We start from the raw sequence: 26,787 nt of genomic DNA on the forward strand, positions 1-26,787 counted from the left end.
GAGTATTATCATAGTCTTCTAAGAGGACATGTACAACTGTGAGTCAACGGTCTAGTGATCTGGGATCATCTACATTAAATATTAAGCTTGAAGGGCTCTAAGGTTTTTTTTAGCTATAAGCTGAATAACTCTGTCCCATTCATCTTTGTTCTTATATGACACACACAAAAAATCTAAGTTTATTCCAAAGTAACAAACCTAAGTCTTTGCTCATGAAACAAGAGCTCAAGTTCACCAGCCATGACAGGGAACTTATTTCACTCCTGTTGAGTGGTTGGCCTTCTGTGTGCTCAGTCACTCGGTCGTGTCTGACTCTTTGGCCACCCCATGGACTGTACCATGCCAGGCTCCTCTGTCCATGGGATTTCCCAGGCAAGAATACAGGAGTGGGTTGCCCTTTGCTTCTCCAGGACATCTTCCCGACCCAGGGATCAAACCCACATCTCTTGCATTTCCTGTATTGGCAGGTTGATTCTTTACCACTAGCACACCCAGGGAGCTCTGTGGTTGTCCTTGGGTGGACATAAAGGGAGCACCCTGAGGGGTCTTCAGTGTGACAAAATTTGCTCTAAAATGTTTCCTTTTAAGCCAATCAATCATCTGTTACAGATTGAACGTTTGAGTCCTCCCCAAAACGCTGGGCCCAGCTCTGCAGTTTTCCTCCACCTGTGAACTGCCCTCACCCCTAGCCTGCAACAGGGATGACCAAGCTCAAATAGCTAGGTATCATCTGGGCACAGAATTCGTGAGTGGCTGATGGGAGTGTGGGGTCTAATCACAGAATATCCTAACAGATGCTCTGACATTTCTATCTTGGACATTTAGATTTTGCTTGAGGGTAAATGTGTAACGGGAATGCAGCCAAGAAAACATCTCTTGGCAAGCCTGCTTTGCCAGGGAATTACATCATGAGCTCTTTAGGGGCTAAGAGAACAGAAGAAGAGTCAAGACCTCACAAAGCGATTTTGATGGAGCTGGTTTGGGTCCCCGCAAAGAAATGTACAAACTCTTGTCTAGGAACTGACAGCTTCTGGGGCTTTCTGCCACTTGGGCTGTGCTCAGAGCTGGAAGACAGCTGTTCATTTAATTTTTGGTTGAGTGGGAACTGTCGTGCTTCTGAAAGGTTAAGAAGCCATTTCATAAAGGCTGTGAGATCACCTAATTCCAAAAGTGCATGGACTTTGCCTGGTAGTAAGTCTTAATCAATTCCAGAACGGGTAGAAATGACAAGCCATGGACATTTTAATAAAATTAAACTCAGCTATCAGATAAACTTTTATTCCCAGGCCATAATCACCAGGTTATAATAAAAATTTAATTAGCCAAGGGGTTTTTTCTTGGGAACAAGAGGGTGGACAAGATTTTCCTTCTTAGGGATGCTTTAACACATATTTACGAAAAAGGATGGGTGGAAATAGGCCCCACAGTTCTTTTCATGGAGCTATCCTCACATTAAAAGCAGGAATTTGAGCAGCAGACAAGTAGGATTTTTATAGAACCCCAAAGTAGACAGGGCATCCCAGGTGGCTCAGTGGTAAAGAATCTGCTTGCCCATGCAGGAGATGTGGGTTCCATCCCTGAGTCAGGAAGAGCCCCTGGAGGAGGAAATGGCAACCCACTCCAGTATTCTTGCCCTGGAGAATCCCATGGACAAAGATGTCTGGTGTGCTGCAGTCTATGGGGTTGCAAAGAGTTGGACATGACTGAGTACGCACACCCACACACACGAAGTAAACAATGTAAGACAGAAACAGCATAAATAAAGGACATATTATTGTGTTGCCAGAAGGACCATCTGATTCGGAGGGGCCCCAGGAGACCAAAGTGAGGGAGGAGGCAGTCCGTGTACTCCAGGATCCCAGGCCAGGCGCTGAATCTCAGATCTCAGCCATATGGCACTATGTTCTGCAGAAGCAGAGCACGCAACGATAGTCACGCAGAACAACAAAATCTTGCTCTGGCTTGTGCAGCTGCTCCATGATCATTTTGGGTCTTGGTGCTGCCTCGGGCATTTTGGGTTGGTGTGACTCAGCTTCTGAATGTTCAACTTTGGAGCTATGTGTTCTGAGCCAAAGTGGGGATATTTGTCATCCTTATGATGCCTGGTCACCTGAAGTCACGGGGCAGATGGGCCCCGGGCTGTGAAGTAGGATGCTTCTAGCAACAATTCCAGAGTTCCCCAAAACTGCTTGTAAAATGCTGCCCTCTGGCCCCAGAGATTTCGAAGAAATCCCTCCAGGGAGATGCTTAGTCTGTTCTGTGGTTACTTAACAGGTTAAAAAAAAGTTCCCTGCTAAAAGTAAGAAAAGAAAAGGGAAAAAAACCTCTGATTTATTCAAAATTGGAATTCCACAGAAGCTCCTGCAATTATCTGTTAAATACGAAGATCAGTGGGGAATATGTAAAACATTCCTCACTAAAATCTTTGAAGAGTTACCTTCTCAGGCTGTGTAAATTCACTTCCTGGGGACATCACTATGTCTCTGCTATGCTTTGTCTCACAATAATATCAGAGAACATTACTGAGCACTTACAAAGTATCAAGAACGTTATCTTGTTTCATTTCGACCAATGTTGCTATGGAAACTGAAAGTGTTAGTCTCTCAGTCATGTCCGGCTCTTCACAGCCCCATGGACTATAGCCTGCCAAGCTCTTCTGTCCATGGAAGTCTCCAGGCAAGACTACTGGAGTGGGTTACCATGCCCTTCTCCAGGGAATCTCTTGACCCAGGGACCGAACATGAGTCTCCTGCATTGCAGGTAGATTCTTTACTGTCTTCCCCACCAGGGAAGCCCCAGAGATTCTATAATCATAATCAATTGATAAATGTAACTCAGAAGCTCAGATGTGTCAGTTACACGTCCCTTGGTTGCCTGGCTGGCAAGTGAGAAAACTTGCATTAAAAAAAAGTTGATTGCTATGAGAGTGGTTATATAAATGGCGAGAGGGTAAACTGGATTAATCCAATCCAGCGAATACTCCTTGAACATCTAACATGAACCAGGCATCATGCTAGACTTGGGGGAAAAAGTCTAGACTCTGTTCATGAAGTGGGCAGGCGTCTTCCAGGTCTTCACTCACCTTTGTGTCTCTTTCTTACCCATCTCTTTTCTTTCTCCCCTACTGCAGGCTCTTTCTGATTTACTACACTTTAAATTTCCTCTGAGTATGCTGTGACTAAAAGACAACAGTAATAATGACAACAACAACAAAAGAAATAATCACTAAGTTTTTTCTTTTCGGCCCCACCACGTGGCACACGGAATCTTAGTTTCCCAACAGGGATCGAACCCACGCCTCCTGCACTGGAAGCGCAGAGTCTTAACGACTGTACCGCCAGGGAAGTCCCACTAATACTGAATGCATACTTTGTTTCAGCCACTGTTTTAAACACATGAGCTCATTCACTCCCCCAACAGACCATCAAGATCAGGGCTACACAGCATTAAGTCACCTGTTCAAGTTCACAGAGATGGAAGTATCAGAGTCAGGCTTTGAACTTGATCTTGGTTTTTCTAGCTAACAGTCTACGAGCCAGTCCCCAGCTCTCAGTGTGCTGTGAGCACGTACTAGGATGTTCTGCAGGAGGAATGCAGAGTGAAGGTTAATTCATGAAGAATTATGTAATTAACTGCAGAGAATTAATAACATGAAGACATTCAGCTGAAACCAGAGAAAAAAATGTCAGAATTACAGAGCAATGAAAAATTAAGTTAGTGTGAATTATCTGATGCATGGAAAAGTCGGCGGAGGGATGACCTGCGTGTTTTCAAGTAGGCAAAGTGCTGCGTGAAAGGGTTATGTCCAGTGATGAGCCATTTCTATGGAAGGCACATTGGAAGAAACAAACATCTGTGAATAGAAGAGTTAGGTAAGATGCAGGGTAATACTTCCTGAGAGTTAAGAGAGAAGCGTTGAAAAATCTGCAAAGGGACACAGGGCAATTCATGAGATTTAGAGAACAGGCCACACATTCCAGATGGTTAAAGTGTCATTCTGTCAGAGATTTGGACGAACGTGTGCTTTTCAGGGTGTCCTCTAGCAGTAAATGCATTCCCTCGGTCTTGACTGAGTATCTTACCACCAACCCATTACTGTGCCTGGTTACAGCGGCGAAGGGGAAACCAATGTGGGTTCAGCCTCCAAAGAATTTACAGTCTAATGGAGCAGACAGATGAAAAATCAAGTCACCGCCTAATAAACGGGAAACCACTTGACTAGCTATTATGATAGCATCCTCCCTCTTCCCCCTCTCCCACATCCCGCTTCCCTGGCTCAGCTGCAATACTGGGAGCCCAGCCCAGCTCAGGGCCTCAGAGGAGGCCGATTGTTGGGGCAGAAAACCCCAAAGCTTCCAAGGCTGCTGCTTTTGTAAAGTAAAAACAGGCATCCTCTAGGGATGAAGATTCCCTTGCTGTTCAGTCCCTAAGTCCTGTCTGACTCTTTGTGACCCCATGGACTGCAGCACGCCAGGCTTCCCTGTCCTTCACTAACCTCTGGAGTTTGCTCAAATTCATGTCCATTGAGTCGATGATGCCATCCAACCATCTCATCCTCTGTCGCCCCCTTCTCCTCCTGCCCTCAATCTTTCCCAGCATCAGGGTCTTTTCCGGTGAGTCGGCTCTTTGCATCGGGGTGGCCAAAGTATTGGAGCTTCAGCACCCGTCCTTCTAATGAAAATTCAGGGTTGATTTCCTTTAGGATTGACTGGTTTGATCTCCTTGCTGTCCAAGGGACTTCTTCCTGGACAAGAAGTCCAGGCGTGTTCCATTCTGAGGTCAGTTGTGCAGTCCCGAGCCTGGGGGTAAGGAGGGACTGAATGCATTGTATTAAATGCATACAATTTATTTAGTTTTCTCTTAAAACTTCACTTTTGTTCATACTGAAAACTTCAGAGTTAGGAAGACATTTAAAACTTCTAGTTATAATTTTCTAATTTTGTAGGATAAATTGAGAGTCAGAGAAGTTAAATGACTGGCACCAGACCATTCAGAAATCAAATCTTCTTTTTCCCCAGGGCTAAACCTCTTTTTCGGAGAAGGCAATGGCACCCCACTCCAGTACTCTTGCCTGGAAAATCCCATAGACAGAGGAGCCTGGTAGGCTGCAGTCCATGGGGTTGCTAAGAGTTGGACACGACTGACCGACTTCACTTTCACTTTTCACTTTCATGTATTGGAGAAGGAAATGGCAACCCACTCCAGTGTTTTTGCCTGGAGAATCCCAGGGACGGGGGAGCCTGGTGGGCTGCTGTCTATGGGGTCGCACAGAGTTGGACATGACTGAAGTGACTTAGCAGTAGCAAACCTCTTTTTACTATACTGTGCTGCCTCTTATACCAAATCTAGAATGTTATTTATAAGGAAATGTCATTTAAGGTATGTTTAAACACAGCTGCCAAAACAGTAGTTGTAGGGTGCTTAAAATAAGGACAGAATCCAATTTATTAGCGTGCTTCACCATATATTCCACTGACACAAAATTCCTCAGAAGTGTGGCTCACAGCCATTCTCAGACATACTCTAGGTCTGCATAAAATAAAGGATAAGCATTTAATGGTAGTTTTAAAAACACAGCCGATAGTAAAGCAAAATTGAGTCATTTTTTCCCATACAGGAAAGTAAACGAGACTGAGCTATTTGATGTTTTCATCCACTTTCAAAAATAACCTGTGATGCAACTCTGAGGCTGGGGAGAGGACCCCATATTACAGTATGATTATTTCTGGAAGAATTATTAGCACATCAAATAATGTAACACGGGAAGCATAAGTCCATTTGTTAAAAAAAAGAAGAAAGATTATATTTAAATGTAGACAAAGGGGAGATGCTATAAAGAGAGGATCCAGGGAGGATGATAGGCAGTAAGGTTTCTGAGATGGTTATCACATCTCCGAAAGATGGTTAATTTGGAGTAAGTGACCATAACACATAGGTAGCAGGAAAGAAAAGGGTTTAAGGGTTTCAAAGGGTGGAAAGGATGTGTTCTGCTAAGGAAACAACAGTTTGAACACAAAATGCATCTTTTCTAAAACAACAAAGCCCTTTTCCTCCAGCCCAGAAGATGAAGGAGAATCTTCCTGAAGAAGGAACCTGGAGGCAAGGACGACAGATGACGAGCAGCTCCTCCCGCAGCGGAGGAGGGGGCCGAAGGCAAAGCTGATGCTCGCTAGTGAGACCCCCTGGACCCTCCCAGGAAGCCCAGGGGTTGGCGGGGCAGCACAGCACACAGCAGTGTCTATCTTCCAGTCTGGAAGGTTCCATCACCTTCCAGCTGTGGGACTTTAGCAGATCACTTCATCTGCAGCTTTATGTGAACGATTTAGCACAATAATCTACGTAAAGTGCTTAGCTGAACGAAGTACTTTCTCAATAAATGTTCCCTCTTACTGGTTTCTAGCACAGAATAGGCATTTGATGGATGTTAATGTTCTTCCTAACCTTCTTAGGGGGAGTTTTCTCATCACTACCTAGTAGAAGGCTGAGGAGCTCAGAAAGCCTAGAGCTGGGCTCTTAGGAAAGAGTTTATGGATCTCCTGCAGTGCGACTGACAGTCTCTGCATCTGTGTGCATGCTTAGTCATGTCTGACTCTTTGTGCCCTGTGGAATGTAGCCCACTCGGCTCTTCTGTCCATGGGATTTTCCAGGCAAGAATACTGGAGTGGGTTGCCATGCCCTTCTCCAGGGGGATCTTCCTGACCCAGGGATCAAACCGGGATCTCCCACATTGCAGGAGGATTCTTTACCATTTGAGCCACCAGGGAAGTCCCCCGATACATTTGATACTCTTTTAAAAAACATGCTTGCCTTCTAAAACATGCAAATAATTGAGACAAATTTACAACAGCTCACACTCAAATTCCACTTGATAGCTGGTTAAGGGAAACGAACCAAACTTTCAATAATAGAGCTGGGAGGGTCTGGGGGCAGGAGGAGAAGGGGATGACAGAGGATGAGATGGCTGGATGGCATCACTGACTCGATGGACATGAGTCTGGGTGAACTCCGGGAGTTGGTGATGGACAGGGAGGCCTGTCATGCTGCGATTCATGAGGTCGCAAAGAGTCGGACACGACTGAGAGACTGAACTGAACTGAACAATTAAGAAACCATCACACTGGTTAATCCATATTTCCAGTATTATTTAGTAAATTTTAGCAACATTAAGATACCATTATACACCGATTTACTAAATACATAGAAATCATGAAATGCCAATTTTGTGATTTGTTGGATCTGCGACTGACATAAATTGTTTTAAATAAAATTTTAAATGTTTCTGGTCACATTTTCAATTGTTTTTGTTTCTCTGTGGGAAAAAAAAAAGACATGGTGACCTATGAAAGTACTGGATATAATTTGGCACAATAATCCTACTCTATGGAACATTCTACAAGGAAATACACAGATTAAAAAGTTATTTACTTAGGAATATTTATAGTAGTGCTATAAATATGATTACAAAATGAAAACACAACTAGGAAAACCCAAATGGCTAAGAATAAGAGAGAGATTAGCAAAGCCTGTCCCATGACAACCGAAGATCACTGCAGGACTGTAAGGTCAACTGTGTGACTGATGCATGAAAATGTGAAACAAAATTAATTTTCTAAAGCAGAGTGATAAAAATGTCAACTGTGAAAACTCTGTTGACATATGGAGATAAAAATTAAAATTAATTTGAAAGAGCAGAGCACATCCTTTCCTGATTTCCTCCATGAGAAAACAACATCCAGCAAAGATAGTAAGAGAATTTAGAGGGAAATAAATGAATTGAGTTGGGTTCATTCGATTCTTGTTCTTTCCTTCAAAGGTGCTTAAGTTGATCTGTATTCATTAATAAAACAAGACCACAGGAATTTTATGGGCAGCACGTGAGCTCTATGAATAAACAGAGAAGTTCAGGCCCAGGCAGTGTAATTAGGAAACACTTGCCTTTTCTCCTCTGACATGGCCCGTCCTCAAGGCAGGTGACCACGTGGTTTACTGGGGAACAACATTTCTTCCTAATAGATATGCCCAGTCTGGATCATGTTATTGTTTTAGAATGGTAATAGTTGTTGGTTAGTTTCTTATGTTATAAATAAGATAGCTGATGCACAATAAAATATTAAATCAATTTATATAATAGCAGTTATAAGAGTTTATAACAATCATGTCATCATGAATTACAAACCCATGTTTCAGTTATGACTCCATAGATCATTCTGTGCTATGGCTAAGATCAATCTTCCATCTGAGTCAAGATACATACAAGTCAAAGGAATGCATAACCCCCAAACATTCCAGCTCAGTTCCTCCGCTGGAAATATTTTGTTACAAATGAATGCATGGATGAAATTATGGAGGAGGTAAAATTCTAACAGAAAGATAATATAAGAAAAATAAAATTAGCTCTCTGGGATGCAGATGACACCAACAATTCTTTTTTAGAAGAACACAATTTTCTTTGAAGTCACCTGTTTTATCTTAAAAACCCAGGCAAATTTTGTCTCTGCTCCATAATATAATCCCTGTTTATTTTAATGTAAAAATAATGTTTTTTAGTCATAAGTAAAATAATTTAATTCTCCCTCCTGTCAAATCTAGAGACAAATTGACGTTCCAGGAAGATACCCATGGTTTTGTGTACTTTCAGTGCCTGCTTGCCTACTCCCAACTTGTAAAACGGGGTTCAAGAATACACCCTAAGTGAGCGGAATTGAATAAAGACATTAAAGTCACGAAAACCTGTTTGCTTTGCCTATAAGATTGTGTTTTTGCATTTAAATTTGTCATATTTCAAAAAGAAAGTGAAATCAGTAAATCCTTCCTAAGGTAAAGGATGTATAGGCTTATTATCAAAAAGGAGTTTGTACATAGTTTAACAAATTATTTCCCAAATACTTTTTACCCTCGGTGAAATATAATAAATAGTATTAACTTTTGCTTTGTCATATCTTTACTGTGGATTTATGGGAAAAAAATGCCACTAGATGCTTTCTTACTCGATATCTTGTTATGTAAGATATGATGTTCTCAAGGCTGGATTGTCAGAAACCAGTGAAACCTAATGAACAACATTGTAAATAGAAAGGAAAACCATAGAAATAATACTTATTTTTCCATTTTTAAAATAAGAAAAATGATACTAATTACTCAAGGTGGTGAGAGATGATATTAAGACCAAGTGAAAAAAGCACTAAAGGGGAATTGACAGTATGACAAAAAACCAATATTGTACAACTATAATTTGCATAATTTGCTACTTAAAAATCTTCCTTTGGAGGTTAAAATGAAACATTAACAACGATAAAGAAGAAACACCTGGATAAATGGTTCCCAGAGCCTCTAACAAAGAATATTATTGCATAAAAATTTTGAAAAGAGTATTGAAATATAGGACAAGTACAGTAAAATATAAGCGGGTTGTAAGACATTATCTACTTGCTGAGTAGACAATGAAACAATTCAATGAACACAAATCAATGCATGGTACTCTGGCTTAGTGGTACTTATACACATGAAAAATTAAATTTGATTATTAAAACTGTTTGTGACAAAGTAGAACATGGGTTTGAGCAAGCTCCGGGAGTTGGTGATGGACAGGGAAGCCTGACATGCTGCGGTCCACGGGGTCGCAAAGAGTCGGACACGACTGAGAGGCTGAACTGAACTGAACTGAAAAGTCCCACCTTTGGATTCATGTTTGCTGTTCATTTATCTTGGCGGTGGTTCATTTTCAGGCTTAATTTAAAGCATGGGGAAGAAAGATGAGAGCAGAGGACTGGCCTATGGATTGGAGCTCTTTAATAGAAACCAGCATGAGCCTCAAGATTGATGTGCTGTGCTGGAACCCAAGGTAAGATAATGGAAGATTCAGAAGGGCAATCAGATTTTATAAGATGGAGTTTATCAAGTTGCATGTCTAGAGCTCTGTTTAATAGCCTCTCTGGGTCATTTTAAAAGTCAGAGTCCGAAGAGTTGGCACCAAACAGAGATAAGGACTAAGGGCAAACAATATAAAGGTGGTGGGGGCGGTGAAGTTAATTTAACTTGGGAAATGAGATAGTGATTGAAGTAGGACAGGGACTTCCCTGGTGGTTCAGTAGGTGAGACTCTGCACTTCCAGTGGGGGGGCCTGGGTTTGATTCCTGGTCATCGAACTAGATCCCACATGCTGCGACTATGATTCCACATGTCACAACTTAAAAAGATCACACATGCTGCAACTAAGATGCAGCACAGCCAAATAAATAAATAAACAAACAAAATAAAATACTAAGAGCAAAATAAAGAGCAGAACTACAATCCCAGACAGATAGGCTGCTTACTTGCATACCTTTCACTCTAACAATGATAAGTGAAGGCAGAGAAAGAAGAATTGGAAGATATGGAAATGAAAACACACACAGGAAATATTCAATAGCTTCTTGGGGTTGAATTGTAGACTCAGTAACTCTTGTCATATCAGCCTGGTCACCCGCAGGGTTTACTGAACAGTTGGTAACGGTCTGTTCTGGTGGTTCTTCCAATGTGCCCACCCTTCTTCAGAGCCGCTCCACACATGTAAACAGAGATGAAGTCTCAGGATGCTCGACACAGGAAGGTCTAACTTTCATCCTGTCGAGCTTGTGTGGAATCACTCTCCTCTGCAGCATGTTTCTGATGAGCATTCATTCAGCATCCCTTTGCACAGGATGAAGTGACTTCAACTCCAGAAACTTCTATTGAGCACTTACTCTGTGCAAAGCACTGTGTGCGGTGCTGAGAAGGAAGTCAAGTCCAGTGAGAAACTGGAACTTGGAAAAATAACTGAGTTCATTTTTGAAGGACCCATCCTGAGCCAAACAAAGCCACTGAAACAGATTAAAATAAGGCAGTTATTTCCATATTCTAGAAACACACGAGCATACAGTGGAATGCCAGAACTGAACTCAGGAATTTTGGGTCTGGAAATATGAAAGATGAATGACTGTCACATTTGTAGAGAAAGAAATATTTCCTGCATGATGGTGGTCTGCAGCCACTTGCTGTTGTTCAGTCATTAAGTCATGTCCAACTCTTTGCGACCCCGTGGATGGCAGTACGCCAGGCCTCCCTGTCCTTCACCATCTCCTGGAGTTTGCTCAAACTTCTGTTCACTGAGTCAGTGATGCCATCCAACCATCTCATCCTCTGTCGCCCCCTTCTCCTCCTGCCCTCAATCTTTCCCAGCATCAAGATCTTTTCCAATGAGTTGGCTCTTTGCATCAGGTGGCCAAAGTATTGGAGCTTCAGCTTCAGCCAGAGTCAGTATCTAAAACTAGGGCTAGACGCTCTCTCAGCACCAAACGAGCTGGAAAACAGTTACTTTTGCTGCATTCTTGCAGTGCAGCCAGAAAGAGGAAGGTGTGGGAGCAGGGCCAAGGCCCTCCCGACTTTGGTGACTGTGCCTGCATTTTCCTCGCATCGTTGTAGGATGTCAGCCAAGGCTGCTGAGAAGACACCTGATTCTGGACAAGACGGTGAGACCCAGGCAAAGCAAAGGACGGAGAGCAGTGCAGAGAGGGAGAGGAGGCAGCATATCTCACCCAAAATTACATGAAGATGATGAACACCGACGAGATGACAGCCACACTGGGAGATGAATTTTGCAGTACAGCATGTGCTCAGTTGCTTCAGTCGAGTCTGACTCTTTTGTGACCCTAGAGACTAGCCCACCAGGCTTATTAGTTCATGGGATTCTCCAGACAAGAATCCTGGAGCGGGTTGTCATTTCCTCCTTCAGGGGATCTTTCCAACCCAGGTACTGAACCCTTGTCTCCAGAGTCTCTTCCATTGTAGGTGGATTCTTTACCCACCGAGCCACCGGGGAAGCCCACAGGTAGGAGAACATCAAAATAAACTTTAACTAAGTATGCTTAAGACCCTCCCAGAAATAAAGGAATAAAGTCCATGAAATAAGTCATTATGAACAAGAAAAAAAGTGACTATCTCACCCTTGCATGAAATCTTCCCTTGATATCTCCAATTTTCTTGAAGAGATCTCTAGTCTTTCCCATTCTATTGCTTTCCTCTATTTCTTAGAATTGTTCATGTAAGAAGGCCCTCTTACCTCTCCTTCCTATTTTTCTGGAACTGCATGCAGTTGTCTATATCTTTCTGTTTCTCCCTTGCCTTTTGCCTCTCTTCTTTGCTAAGCTATTTGTAAGAAGTTGACTGGTCATCAGAGAATATCCAAACTTGTTCATGTAAAAGCAAATAAGCAAAAATAAGGTCCTGCTGTATAGCATGGGGAACTATATTCAAAATCTTGTGATAAACCATAATGGAGAAGAATATGAAAAAGAATGCTTATGTGTGTATGACTGAATCACTGTGCTGTACAGCAGAAATTAACACATTTTAAATAAACTGTACTTGAATACAAATTAACAAAAATAAATAAAGACATAAATAAACTTCGAATTAGCTGAGAAAAAAAATAAAATGCCTAGTAACCATTAGTGTTCTAAAGCCCATCACTCATGATGGACTATGGCTAATGTTAGACTAAGCCGCAATGTAACTATTTCATTTCAATCTGCAGCTGTTCAAATTAGAGGGATTTACTACACTTGCTTTTGAAAAGTTCTGTAATAAGTGTACAAATGCATTCCTGCTTATATTTCCATATAATTTGAATAACAGCATCATTTAAAACAGATGTCAGCTTCTTTGACTACAATCATATGTTGTTCTCAGCACTATGTACCCATAGATTTATACTTAAGTAACCCGAGATGAGGTTTTATGCTTGTATCACCTGTTTTATTCATGCATCTTTTTTCTTTTTTAAATCTAGCCCCTGAAAGCAGTGTTTTTGTTTTGTAAATATGTACATGTATGTTAAATCACTTCAGTTGTGTTCAACTCTTTTTGACCTATGGAGTGTAGCCCATCAGGCTCCTCTGTCCATGGGATTCTCCAGGCAAGAATACTGGAGCAGATGGCCCTGTCCTTCTCCAGGGGATCTTCCTGACCCAGGGATCAAACTGCAAGTCATGTCTCCTGCATTGGCAGGTGGGTTCTTACTACTAGCACCAACTGGGAAACCCCTTTTGTAAATATAAGCCAAATATGTTCAATAAACATGTTGTAAAAATAATTATTTCCCCCCAAAAGTGAAGAAAAGGTGATGCAAATTCACTATTTGGATTTCAATCTAGCTTTCTTTGATTTTCTATAATATTAATATTGGTATTTCTAAGAGGAAGGTGGAAGTAGATGGAGTCTTAATTCTTTCTGTGCTGGGATCATTTTGATGTTTATATTAAGACTTGGAGCCTTGAATGATAAAAAAACACCGCTGTGATGGTCTGGGTTACACTGCAGTCATGGAAGCTCTTGTCCTTCACCAGAAATCCTATCAGTGTCCAGGTGAGCAGCAGTGGAGAGGGGGTGGGGTGGGGATTCTCATCCATCCACTGAGCCCATGCTAATTTCACGTAGTCAGGCGAGCAAGTATGCAAAGGTCGCACCCTGAAGTGTGCCTGTGGTCACAGAAATACATCCCAACTCCATAAGATCTTTAGCATAAGCATGTTAAAATGGTATGAAAATAAGTACTCCACTTCATTAGATCAGCTTAAAGTATTCTCTCTATACCCAAGTCTCTGTTTTCCTTTTTCTCTGGCTTAAATCTCTTTTTCTTAAATGATTAGAGCACAGAACACAGTTTGCATGTGTGTGTTTGTACCTGTATGTTTCTATGATCATAGCTCCTAATATAAACATAAGCTGCATTAGTAAAGGGTTTTATATGTTCTTCTTCAAGAACAACACTAAATGATGTTTCTACCAAAGGACCAGTCTCATCTGAAAAACAAAACAGTTTTAGTTCTTGGTTTATGCTAGTCAATAAGAAATTCAAAAGATCATTTTGGAAATTATTCCTACTAGTGTTAAATTACCAAATTTCTTGCAGGAAGCAACTAACTACTATTTGTTTTATACCTTCCAGCTGATATTTGTATACTTAAATTCATACACGGAAACCTTCATGAAAGAAAATTCCATTGAAAAGTCACAAAATACAATCTTCAACTACCTGCTGCTGCCGCCTCGTAGGCTGCAGTCCATGGGGTCAATTGCCAGTTACTTTGATTTTTTTCCTTTAATCTTGAAAACTTTTTTTCTGCAATAGTTTGATTTTTTAAATTTATTTTTAATTAGAGGATAATTGCTTTACAATGTTGTGTTGGTTTCTGCCATACAATAACTTGAGTCAACCATAAGTATATATACATGTACTCTCCCTCTTGAACCTCGACCCTCCCTCCCCTCCCCCTCCCCATTCTACCCCACCCTTCTAGTTTGTCACAGAGCATCCGGTTGAGCTCCCCATGTCATACAGCAGCTTCCCACTAGCTATCTGTCTTACAGATGGTAATGTATGTTTCAATACTACTCTCTCAGTTCATCCTACCCTCTCCTTCCCCAGCTGTGTTCATAAGTCTGCTCTCTATGTCTACATCTCGATTCCTGTCCTGCCAACAGGTTCATCACTATCATTTCTCTAGATTTCATAAATGTGCATAAATATAGGGTATTTGTTTTTCTCTGACTTGCCGCTGCATAACAGGCTCTGCTGCTGCTGCTGTTGCTAAGTCGCTTCAGTCGTTTCCGACTCTGTGCGACCCCATAGATGGAAGCCCACCAGGCTCCCCCGTCCCTGGGATTCTCCAGGCAAGAACACTGGAGTGGGTTGCCATTTCCTTCTTCAATGCATGAAAGTGAAAAGTGAAAGTGAAGTCGCTCAGTCGTGTCCGACTCTTAGTGACCCCACGGACTCCTCCTCCGTGGGATTTTCCAGGCAAGAGTACTGGAGTGGGGTGCCATTGCCTTCTCCGATAACAGGCTCTAGGTTCATCTAACTCACCAGAAGGGATGCAAATCCCTTTTAAAAGGTCCTTTAAAAAGGACCCTACTCGGTCCTTTTTATGGCCAAGTAGTATTCCATTTAAAATTTATTTTTAATTGAAGGATAATTGCTTTACAATATTTTATTAGTTCCTGCAGTACAATAAGGTGAATCAGCTATAAGTATACATATACCCCCTCAGCAACTTTTAACTGTAAGTGCTAGCTGCTCAGTCGTGTCTGCCTCTCTGCGACCCCACAGACTGTAGTCCACCAGGCTCTTCTGTTCATGGAATTCTCCAGGCAATAATACTGGAATGGGTTGCCATTTCCTATTCCAGGGGAATCTTCCTGACCCAGGGATCTAACTCGGGTCTCCTGCATTGGTAGGCAGATTCTTTACTGTCTAAGCCACCAAGGAAGCCCTATTTTTAATGAGTAAGCCAGACAAGGCTTTGTGACCAGCCAGTCGTTAAGATCCCTAAGGGCAGGGCCTCAGCAGCATCTCCTGCTTCTGCTTCATCTCAAGCATCTACAACAGGGTCCTTGGACATCTGGGGCCGGGGGAAGAGTCTCCTTTTATTTTGAAGGAGAATCTTCTTTTCTGCGGATGCAAGAGTAGCAAAAGTCAAGGGCGAGAATGGGGGCAGCCAAGATGGGGTCGCCACATCAGAGGAGTGCCCGGACAGGGAGGACTCCGGAGGCGGCAAGTGAATCCGGAGAGCCAGCAGAAGCGGGGTGCGCTCACCGGCTGGGCGCGGGAGGTTGGGGGCAGGCAGACAGAAGTGAGGTTTGGGACCTTCCTTCTGGAGAATCGACGCGGAGCAAGCCGCACCCACCCTCCCAGCAGGTGGGAGCCGGACCCACGCCCGCCGCGCTCCCCTGGGCGAACCCGCGGCGGCAGGTGCGGCGGGAGCATGCGCCCGGGCGGTGCCAGGCCCCGGGCCCCCGCCCCGCGCTCCCCCCTCCCTGCCCCCAGCGCCGCTGTCCCGTCGCCCGAGCCCCGCGCTGCCGCTCCGCCCAGGCCTGTCGCCCGGTCCGCCCGGCGGGCGGCGCGGCTCTGCTCCGGGTAAGGAGGGCGCCGCCGCGCGCGCCGCGTGCCCGAGACCGCGAGGGCGTCCGCCCGCCGCCCCCGGTGTCCCCGCCGGCCGAGGGGCGGGCGCGTCCCTCGCGGTGGGCCGCCGGGTGGGGGGCGGCGGTTGGGGGTCGCCTCGCCCCGCGCCACCTCTTTCTTTCTCTGTCCCCGCGGGGCGCGCGCCGGGCTCCCCGGGGAGGCGCTGCCCACTTGTCGCCCACTTCGGACGCGAGAGGGAGGATTCCCGTGGCCCTCGGGCCCTCGCCGGGCGTCGCTTCCTCCCGGGCCACCGTCCTGTGGACCGAGACCCGCACCCCGAGTCCGCCCGCCCGGCGATCGGGGTCGTATCTGCCTCCCTGCGCGGGACTCCGCCCAGTGCGCGGCGGGATGGGCTCACCTGGACGGGGTCATCTGCTCGGTCGGTGCGGGCCTGTCCCCCGTGGGGGCGCGCTGGCAGGCTCTGTCCCCGGCTTTTGCATCCCCTTATCGAAGATTAAAGTCCGCAGAGTGTGCTTTATTCCGTATATGCTCGCACCCACTTAGAGGGGCGGTCTTGATCCGCCCATGGCCGGGTGTGGAAACTTACTAAAAGGACGGTGTGGTGGTTGTTGTTGAGGCTGCAGCGTGTGGAAGCCCCGAGAAGACAGCCCGGTGGGGATCCGATGGGGACCCCTTCGCTGGGCCACGTCCCTGCCCACGGCTCACTCTCCCTGCAGGTTATTCGGTGTCCAGCAGGGGCACCAGGTTCGAGGTCCCAGGGTTGGAGCTTGTCTAGAGGATGCTTCTGGTGGGCTCAGGTTTCAGTCCTTGACCCACAGAAGCCTGGGAGGGTCTCCTGATGGTTTCAGAAAAGGTTGAAGTGGTAAACGGTGGTGGAGTTTATTCTTGATGCTTGGTAATACAAAGATGTTGAATGTATTTAGCTGTTCACAAGATGCTAAGTAACCTCAGTTACTGCTTACTGCACTTAAGAATCTGGAGAAAGTGGTCAGAGTGGAGATTTTTGGAGTGCACAAATGGATTCAGTTCTGCCCCACTCACTTGTTAACACAGTTGAGCAGGAAGAAAGATGAGCTTAGAACTGCTAGTTACTATGTTCTCAGGTTGCCAGACAGATCCATGGGTTTGTGTTGCAGGTGACCTTGACTGTGGAATTGTTTCCATAGCACTGCTGGACAGTATTGGGGTCAAGAGAAGAATTAAACTTACTCTGCCACTTCAGCGAGCTCTGGGTTTGTGCAGATGGACAGAGGAAGGAGGGAGAAAATGGTGCCTGCCCATAAAAAGATGATAATGGTTTAGAGCCAAAAGAAATCATCTGCAGGGCCCAGTTTGGGCGGTGTGGACATCATGCCGTCCCTGGAAGCCCCCACCCTCCCAGACTAGAAAGCATGCATTCGCCTTTCATGATTCAGCATAATTTCTTCTCTGTGAGGGCTTCCCTCATTCTCACAGCCAGAGTTCCTCCCTTTGACCTGCACTTTCCTGGTTCACCCATCAGTGCATGTGTAGAAAGAGGTTCTCTTTTAATAACCCTGACTTTAGGTTTTGCCATTAATTAAAAAATTGAGGTATAGTCGACATATAACATTATTTTCTGTTCCAGGTGTGCAACCCAGTGATTTGATATATGTGTTATGGACTAATCATCATAATAAGTTTAATTAACATCCATCATCTCAAATAGTTCAGAGAAGGCAATGGCACCCCACTCCAGTACTCTTGCCTGGAAAATCCCATGGACGGAGGAGCCTGGTAGGCTGCAGTCCATGGGGTCGCTAGAGTCAGACACGACTGAGCAACTTCACTTTCACTTTTCACTTTCATGCATTGGAGAAGGAAATGGCAACCCACTCCAGTGTTCTTGCCTGGAGAATCCCAGGGACGGGGGAGCCTGGTGAGCTGCCGCCATCTATGGGGTCACACAGAGGTGGACACAACTGAAGCGACTTAGCAGCAGCAGCAGCATCTCAAATAGTTACAACTTTTTTTTCTTATGAGTGGAAATTTTTAAAGCAACTTTCCCAGAAACTTTCAAGTGTGCAATGGAGTATTATTAACTACACTGCATCGCACACTTGAAAGTTGCTGGGTGGCTCAGAGGTAAAGAATCCAACTGCCAGTGCAGGAGATGCAAGAGACGGGGGTTTAATCCCTGGGTCGGAAAGATCCCCTGGAGAAGGGAATGGCAACGCACTCCAATATTCTTGCCTGAGAAAAATTCCATGAACCGAGGAGCCTGGTGGGCTACAGTCCATGGGGTTGCAAAGAGTCAGACATGACTGAGTGACTGAGTATAAGTGCACACACACACACACACACACACACACACATGCACACATGCACATGTTATTAACTATGGTCATCATTAATGATAGTCATCAAAAAAGGTTGTATGTATTCTTCAAGACTTAGTTCCTGTCTTTAAGGAATACATGTATGTCCTTCAAGTGTAGGAATAGGTCCTCAGATCTCTTTATTCAGGGTGTTTTTGCTCTGTGGTCATAGCTTTTTAATGTCAATGATGCTAACTAACCCTCTGGCAACTGGTATGGTACCTGGCTGGTGCTTCAGTGTACTCTTACGAGGTGTGTGGAGAGTGGAATCCAGGTGGGAGCAGAGGCTAGGCAGTGAGGTGACATTCCGGAAGCCCCTCAGATGATGGAGCAGGAGTTGCTGCTGGAAACCCTGGCGTTGTCATGGTGAAGGGCAGGGAGAGCGAAAGCCACCGCAGGGAGGGGGAGGGCTCTGTGCAGGCAGCCCAGGCCCCCTGTTCCTTCCAGTGTGACTTAGGTTCCCTTCTTCAGAGCTGAAGGAGATTTGAAAACCACCATTAGACGTGTGATGATTGCTTTGACTAATTATTTTAATGAGGAACACCGCTGCTGGGAACTGGGGACTTGGCGGTGAGAGGGTAACAGATAGGAAGGCCAGGGGTCTCCAAATGGAGGAAATAGCCTGCAAGTGTCAGACATTTTTATCTCTCTTAAGCGACAGGAGAAAACAAACTAACAATATTTTTTTCCTTCTCTATACAAATTTAAAGAGAGGTTTCTCTTAAAATACTGTGTTGCCATAATGACACTAGAGATAACCAATGCCTTTTTCTTATGGAAATGTTTGTCTTAAGCTATGCTAATGTACTACGCCTTTACCCCAAACTCTGTCTCCAAGTCGGTTCCGCCTCTTGGCCCAAAACCTACTTGACAAACCAGTATGTTATACTCAGATATTGTTCCCCTAATCTATGTAAATGAAACTATTTGTATGGTGGTCTGTCCTTCTTTAAGATTCAAGTTAATTATTTTATGGCCCAAGATAAACCATTTGGTGCCATTCTAAATTTTAAGACATTCCTTTCTTTCATTAACAGACTGCTAGTGACTATATAACATCCAGCTGAAGACTAGCAAGGGGGTACTCTTTCTGCCCCCTTCTGATGCCTATGTCAGAAGCTTTCTCTATCTCCTTTATACTTTAATAAAACTTTATTACACAAAAGCTCTGAGCTATCAAGCCTTGTCTCTGGCCCCGGATTGAATTCTTCTCCTCCGGGAGCCAAGAATCCTGGTGTATAGCGTGATTCAACAACAACCTTTCATCTTGGGGGCTCGTCCGGGATCCTTCAGGACAAGGTAAGGATGCTTGGAGCTTTAGTTCTTTGTTCTCTTAGCGAACACGTTTTCTGCTGTGCTTTACTAACTCTACTGTGTGCTTGTGTGAATGAATGGCAGGCCCTGCGTGAAGCAAGTAAGGGGCCCTGCTCTGCGGTTCCACAGTGATCTCATACGGCTTATGGCAGAAACCTGTCGGGGCGTTATACCGACCTGCCAATGCCAAGAGGCACTCAATGTCTCCTTCGAGAACCGACCAGAAATGGGCAAAGCGTGTGGACCGAACTCTCCTTTCTCGGTCAAACTTTTCGGTCTCTTTGACCATTTCATAACTCCTTGAGAATTAGAAGTACTAACCTAATCTATCGGATCATAGACTTTCAAGAGACTTGTGATCTATATTGTTACTGTATACTGTGGCTTAGGTCCCAAACTTGGATTGGTATTCAAGAAAGTGCCTAGCCTCGCTAGGAATCGAAAGTTCGGAAGCTAGATGGAGTTCTAGCTCCCAGAACATCTCTGAGGTTAAAGGTTACGCAGATTGGGACTGCGATGGGTAACGCCGGCTCTTAGTGGATCAGAGGAGGCTGTTATACTGGTGTGGTGATGCTTGGAAAGAACATCTCAGTTTTATGTTCGCATCGGTCTTATTGTAGTCAAGAAATGCTCAGGGTCGTGCACAGGCACTCAGGTGACGAATGTTTCCCACAGCGGTTTTAGCTTGGGAGGCATTCCGGAAGGTTACTCTGATTCACCCCAGGTGACATCAGAGGCAAACAAGGTTAAGGGTGAAGAGCTGGACGTCAAGTAGGGATGCTATCAAGTCTACCCCTGGTACATCCCCACCCCATCTCGGTGGTAGAACCGGGAGGGACGAGTACGGCGCCTGCGTCGGTAAGGGACAGACTAAGTCCGACCAGGAAGGAAAAGCTTTTGGTGTAACGTCTGTCTACACCCCCATCTAGAGCAGGGAGGGACGCCTCCGGTAGAAAAAATGGCGCTGGTCGCTTTTTTCTCTCTTACAGATGGGAGCTAACAATTCCAGCCTCACTCCTTTGAACTGTATCCTGAAAAACTGGGATAGATTTGATCCCCAGGGCTTAAAGAAGACACACCTGGTCTTCCTATGTGATACTGCATGGCCACGGTATCCATTGGAGGACAGCGAACGGTGGCCAGTTAGAGGGTCTCTTAAGTATAATACTGTTCTACAATTAGACCGGTTCTGTAAGGAACAAGGGAAATGGGTAGAAGTAGCATATGTGTTGCCCTTTTACTCTCTGCGAAATATGCCAGACTTATGTCCTAAGGGTATAGATTTGGGCGTGAAACCTTCAGCTCCCTCCTGTCCTCTTACTTTGCCCCCGTGCTGGGGACTCCAAACTGGGATTCAAACTGCCCACATGGAGGTCCAAACAACTCCTGTCTCAGTACGACCTCAGACTACTCTGGTTTCAGTAGAAACTCAGACCATCGAAGTAAGAGATGAGATAGAGGACAGGAGACTAAGAGAAGAAGAAAAACAGGTTTCTCCAATCTATCCCTGGGATCATATGCGCAGAGCAGCCAGAGAGACTGAGGAACAGCCACAAAAGCTGTTGCCTCTTTATGAAACACCCACCGGGAGAAATAATCAGTCTGTGAGAGTTAATAAGCCTTTCTCTTATCAAGAAATACAAAGAATCAAGGAGGATCTGGGAGACTATTTAGATGACCCAGAAAAATATATTAGAGCTTTTAAAGGTGTTACTCTGCTTTATGACCTCACTTGGAAGGATGTGATGTATATCTTGAGACAAACGCTGACTCCCGAGTCAAAGACTCGAGTTTTGGGAAAAGCGGTTGCTTATGGAGATGAATGGCTTGGTAATGAATCAGTAGAGAAGAGGGAGAACGAGATAGCGGCCCTCCCCACTGAGAATCAGGCGGTCCCAACTATAGAACCAGACTGAGACTACAACACAGCTAAAAAAAGATGGGATCAAAATCATTTTGTTAGATGTATTCTTGAAGGACTTAGACAGGCACGTTCTAAGCCTTTAAACTATGGCAAATTGGCAGATATAGAACAGGAGGAAAAAGAAGCTCCTGGTAAATTCCTAGATAGACTGAGAGAAGGCCTTCGCAGATTCACTGAGATTGATCCCGAAAGTGAAGAGGGAAAAGTGATCTTAAAGGATAGATTTCTCACTCAGTCGGCTCCAGATATCCGCTGTAAGCTATTAAAACAGGCGTATGGACCAAATCAGTCTTTAGATACTCTGTTACAACTGGCTCAGACAGTCTATTATGGTAGGGAATATGAGGAAAAGAAAAAAAGGCAAAAAAAGACAAAGGAAAAGGCGGAAGCCTTCGCCATGGCTATGAAAAACGTTCTTAAACAGCCTGAGAAAAGTGCCCAGAGGGGCCCAGGTGAAAACAGATGGGCTTGCTACTACTGTGGAAAGGAGGGGCACCTCAAGCGGGATTGCCCTCAGGCATCTAAGCCGCCCCCGGCTCCATGTCCGGTCTGCAAAGGACCACACTGGAAGAGAGACTGCCCCCAGAGGCGTAGGTCTCCCGGGTCGGACTCTCAAGACAATCAGGACTGAAGGTGCCCGGGGGTCCCCACACAAGCTCCCGTCCTAATTACACCTGAGGAACCCCGGGTATTAATAGTTGTGGGGGGCCAATCCGTCGATTTCCTTTTAGATACTGGGGCAACTTATTCTGTGCTCACTGAAGCCCCTGGCCCACTTTCTTCCCGATCCGCTTCCGTAATGGGACTGTCTGGACGAGCCAAAAGGTATTATTTCAGTTATTCTTTATCTTGCAACTGAGATTCTGTGCTGTTTTCACACGAGTTTCTGATTGTGCCAGAATCTCCCTCACCCCTCTTGGGAAGGGATATACTGAGCAAGGTCCATGCCTCTGTTTTCATGAATATGGAGCCCTCCCTTTCTCTCCCTTTAGTTGAACAAAATGTAAATCCTAGAGTATGGGCGGATGGAAAATCTGTGGGTCGAGCTCAAAATGCTATTCCTGTAGTTGTTAAGCTCAAAGACCCGCACGTATTTCCACATAAGAAGCAGTATCCACTGAAACCTGAAGTTAAGGAAGGGTTAAAACCCATCATTGAAAATTTAAAGGAACAGGGACTATTAATTTCCTGTAACAGTCCTTGCAACACTCCTATTTTGGGTATAAAGAAATCGAATGGTAAATGGAGACTAGTTCAAGATTTACGAATAATAAATGAGGCTGTAGTTCCTTTACACCCCGTAGTGCCTAATCCTTATACTCTATTGTCTGAAATTCCTGAACGGGCCAAATATTTCTCAGTAATTGATTTAAAAGATGCCTTCTATTCAGTACCTTTGGCGGAAGAAAGTCAATTCCTATTTGCCTTTGAAGACCCTACGCAGCCAGCTTCTCAATTAACCTGGACAGTTTTGCCCCAGAGATTTCGTGATAGTCCTCACTTATTCGGACAAAGTTTGTCACGAGATCTACAAAACTTTAATAGCTCTGAAACAGTGGTGTTACAATATGTAGATGATATTTTGCTCTGTGCTGAGACAGAGTAAGCTTGTTCGCGAGCCTCTGAAGATTTCTTAAACTTTCTGGCGGACTGTGGTTACAAGGCATCAAGAGAAAAGGCTCAGCTTTGTCAACAATCGGTTAGATATCTGGGCCTAATCATATCAGAAGGGACTAGGGCCATAGGCCCTGAGAGAATTAAACCTATACTAAATCACCCCCTACCTATGACTTTAAGACAATTGAGAGGATTTTTGGGAATCACAGGTTACTGTCGCATTTGGATTCCGGGTTACGGGGAACTTGCCCGGCCTTTATATAAACTTATAGCTGAAACTCAGCAGGCCCAAACCGACAAACTGGTTTGGTCTCCAGAAACTCAAAAGGCTTTTAAGGTTCTTCAGACTGCTCTCCTGCAAGCTCCAGCTCTGAGCTTGCCCACAGGGTCAGAATTTAATTTGTTTGTCACTGAAAGAAAAGGTGTGGCATTGAGAGTTTTGACACAACCCCGAGGGCCTCACCAGCAACCTGTAGCTTATCTAAGCAGAGAATTAGATGTAGTTTCACGTGGGTGGCCCCACTGCCTAAGAGTAATTGGGGCAGCGGCTTTATTAGCACCTGAAGCTTTAAAAATAATTAATGGACGAAAGCTTACTGTCCTGACTTCTCATGATGTGAGTGGAATCTTAAATTCTAAGGTTAATATTTGGATGACAGACAGTAGGCTTCTTAAGTATGAGTCATTGTTGTTAGAAGGACCAGTAACTAAGCTTAAAGTTTGTAAAAATTTAAATCCTGCCACTTTCCTTCCTGAGAAGGAAAATGAAACACCTGATCACGATTGTTCTCAATTCCTAACTTTAAACCATACAGCTCGGGAGGATCTAAAGGATAAACTGCTGGGTCTGTGGAGCGCTCCCCTCTTCGTCAGTGAAAGGCTTCCCGTGGTGGACATCCCCACTTCAAGGAAAAGACTTTCTCCAAGTCTGTAAATACCTTCGACAGCAATCACATGCGATGCTTCTTCATCTGATGACAACTACCAACCCTAAAATGGACTGGTGCAACACTTTGTACTTTAACTATGGACATAATGTGACTTTTAATAATTCTGGTTGTTTTGTTCTTGCTGTTTGCTCCCTGCATCTGTAATTGTATAACTGGATTTGTTTCTAGCCACATGAAAGCTTTTAAGTTACAAATGGTTGCTCAAATTCCTGCTACTGCTGTAGCTTCCTCCGACTACTATTTGGGGCCCCTGGATCAGATATCCTCAATATGAGGATTAGGAGAATATGTTGCCTCACCAATTTAGGGACAACGCCCCTTGTCAGCTCGGAAGTAGTTATGAAATGAGAACGACGCCCCTTTTCCCTAGGCAACATAATTCTCCTAAAAGAAAAGGGGGGAATGAGAGGGTAACAGATAGGAAGGCCAGGGGTCTCCAAATGGAGGAAATAGCCTGCAAGTGTCAGACATTTTTATCTCTCTTAAGCGACAGGAGGAAACAAACTAACAATATTTTTTTCCTTCTCTATACAAATTTAAAGAGAGGTTTCTCTTAAAATACTGTGTTGCCATAATGACACTAGAGATAACCAATGCCTTTTTCTTATGGAAATGTTTGTCTTAAGCTATGCTAATGTACTACGCCTTTACCCCAAACTCTGTCTCCAAGTCGGTTCCGCCTCTTGGCCCAAAACCTACTTGACAAACCAGTATGTTATACTCAGATATTGTTCCCCTAATCTATGTAAATGAAACTATTTGTATGGTGGTCTGTCCTTCTTTAAGATTCAAGTTAATTATTTTATGGCCCAAGATAAACCATTTGGTGCCATTCTAAATTTTAAGACATTCCTTTCTTTCATTAACAGACTGCTAGTGACTATATAACATCCAGCTGAAGACTAGCAAGGGGGTACTCTTTCTGCCCCCTTCTGATGCCTATGTCAGAAGCTTTCTCTATCTCCTTTATACTTTAATAAAACTTTATTACACAAAAGCTCTGAGCTATCAAGCCTTGTCTCTGGCCCCGGATTGAATTCTTCTCCTCCGGGAGCCAAGAATCCTGGTGTATAGCGTGATTCAACAACAACCTTTCAGCGGGAGAGCCAGGTTGGCGAGTTGGGAGCAGGGTAGCAGCCAGGTTCAGTGTTTAGAAAGCTGCGTTCACAGAGATGTTGAGATGGTGACTTTGGACAGAGGAGCTCTGATGCTGGGTCAGGAGAAAGCCGGCCGGGAAGTGTTCAGCTGTCACGGAGGAGGGGTTGACAGTAAAAAGCAGGGGAGGGAACGGTGAATTACACAGAGAGGAGGGAGTGGTTACCTCCCTGGTGGCTGAGGTTCCACCCAGTGAAGGAGACCCCAAGAGAAACCAGGAGGGTCAGATGCAGGGAAAGCAAGCGGCCAGTGACAGGGGAGTCCATGCAGAGCCAGAGGGGGAGCTCCTTGTTAGGTCAGTACAGATGAATCATCCCAACTGCAAAGATGGATTTCAACTTGGCTAGGAGGAGGTGGTGTTGGCTGCAAGGCTCAGTGTGAGCCTTTGGTCGTGTTTTGCTTTTCTGTTAGGTGTAGACATGCTCTCCTTTCATTTGAATAGTGTTTTGTAGTTTACAGGGCGTTTCCTCCTTGTAGCATGGATGAACATTTTTGTTGTTGGTTAGTCGCTAAGTCTGGTATCCAGCTCTTTTGCAACTCAATGGACTGTTACCTGCCTGGCTCCTCTGTCCATGGGGTTTCCGAGGCAAGAGTACTGGAGTGGATTTTCATTTTCTTCTCCAGAGGCTCTTCCTAACCCAGCGATCGAACCCGTGTTTCCTAAATTGGCAGGCAGATTCTTTAGCACTGAGCCACCAGGAAAGCCCATGGTGAACATTTTGAGGGTAGTTTATATTGTAGGAACAGCTGTCCAAGTGAAGAAAATGCTTTAGGTCCATTAAAAAAAAAAACAGTTCATGTAATTCCAAAGGACCCATGTAACGAGTATTATTAGTAGTAGTAGTATTAATACAAATATAGTTATTATATTGTAGTTAATAAAACAAAAACAATGAATTAGGATACACTAGGAAGAAATAACGGAGAAAGCAATGGCAACCCACTCCAATACTCTTGCCTGGACAATCCCATGGACGGAGGAGCCTGGTAGGCGCAGTCCATGGGGTTGCTAAGAGTCGGGCACAACTGAACAACTTCACTTTCACTTTTCACTTTCATGCATTGGAGAAGGAAATGGCACCCCACTCAAGTATTCTTGCCTGGAGAATCCCAGGGACAGAGGAGCCTGTGGGCTGCTGTCTACGGGGTCGCACAGAGTCGGACACAACTGAAACGACTTAGCAGCAGCAACAGGAAGAAATAAAACTCTAATTACTTCACACACATAGACTTTTTTTTTGAACATTTGTTTGTTTAAAAAAACATACTCTTTTTTTAGCATTTAGAATAATGTATCCCTATTTTAGAAGAATGTATCCCTATTCTGGGATATTGAGGGTTTCCCTGGTGGCTCAGTTGATAAAGTATCTGTCTGCAGTTCAGGAGACCTGATTTGATCCCTGGGTCAGGAGGATCCCCTGGAGAAGGGAATGGCAACCCACTCCAGTGTTCTTGCCTGGGAAATCCCATAGACAGAGGAGCCTGGTGGGCTACAGTCCATGGGGTTGCAAAGAGTTGGACAGGACTGAGCAACTAACATCCCTATTTTATTTT

General features: G+C 44.5%; 2 long non-coding RNA genes across 2 annotated transcripts in view; both read left to right on the forward strand.

Moving 5' to 3' along the window:
* The first annotated feature begins 15,816 nt into the window (after positions 1-15,816).
* LOC123465283 overlaps positions 15,817-26,787 on the forward strand; it is a 97,954-nt gene continuing 86,983 nt past the window's right edge. The window contains exon 1 of the long non-coding RNA XR_006640458.1: positions 15,817-15,931. This is a non-coding gene — a long non-coding RNA (uncharacterized LOC123465283). The remainder of the gene's footprint in view (positions 15,932-26,787) is intronic.
* LOC123465282 lies at positions 22,278-24,036 on the forward strand. Its single transcript, XR_006640457.1, has 2 exons — positions 22,278-22,336; positions 23,944-24,036. It is a non-coding gene; the product is annotated as an uncharacterized LOC123465282 (long non-coding RNA).

This window comes from Bubalus bubalis, chromosome 22, assembly GCF_019923935.1.
Source record: "Bubalus bubalis isolate 160015118507 breed Murrah chromosome 22, NDDB_SH_1, whole genome shotgun sequence".
NCBI lineage: Eukaryota > Metazoa > Chordata > Mammalia > Artiodactyla > Bovidae > Bubalus > Bubalus bubalis.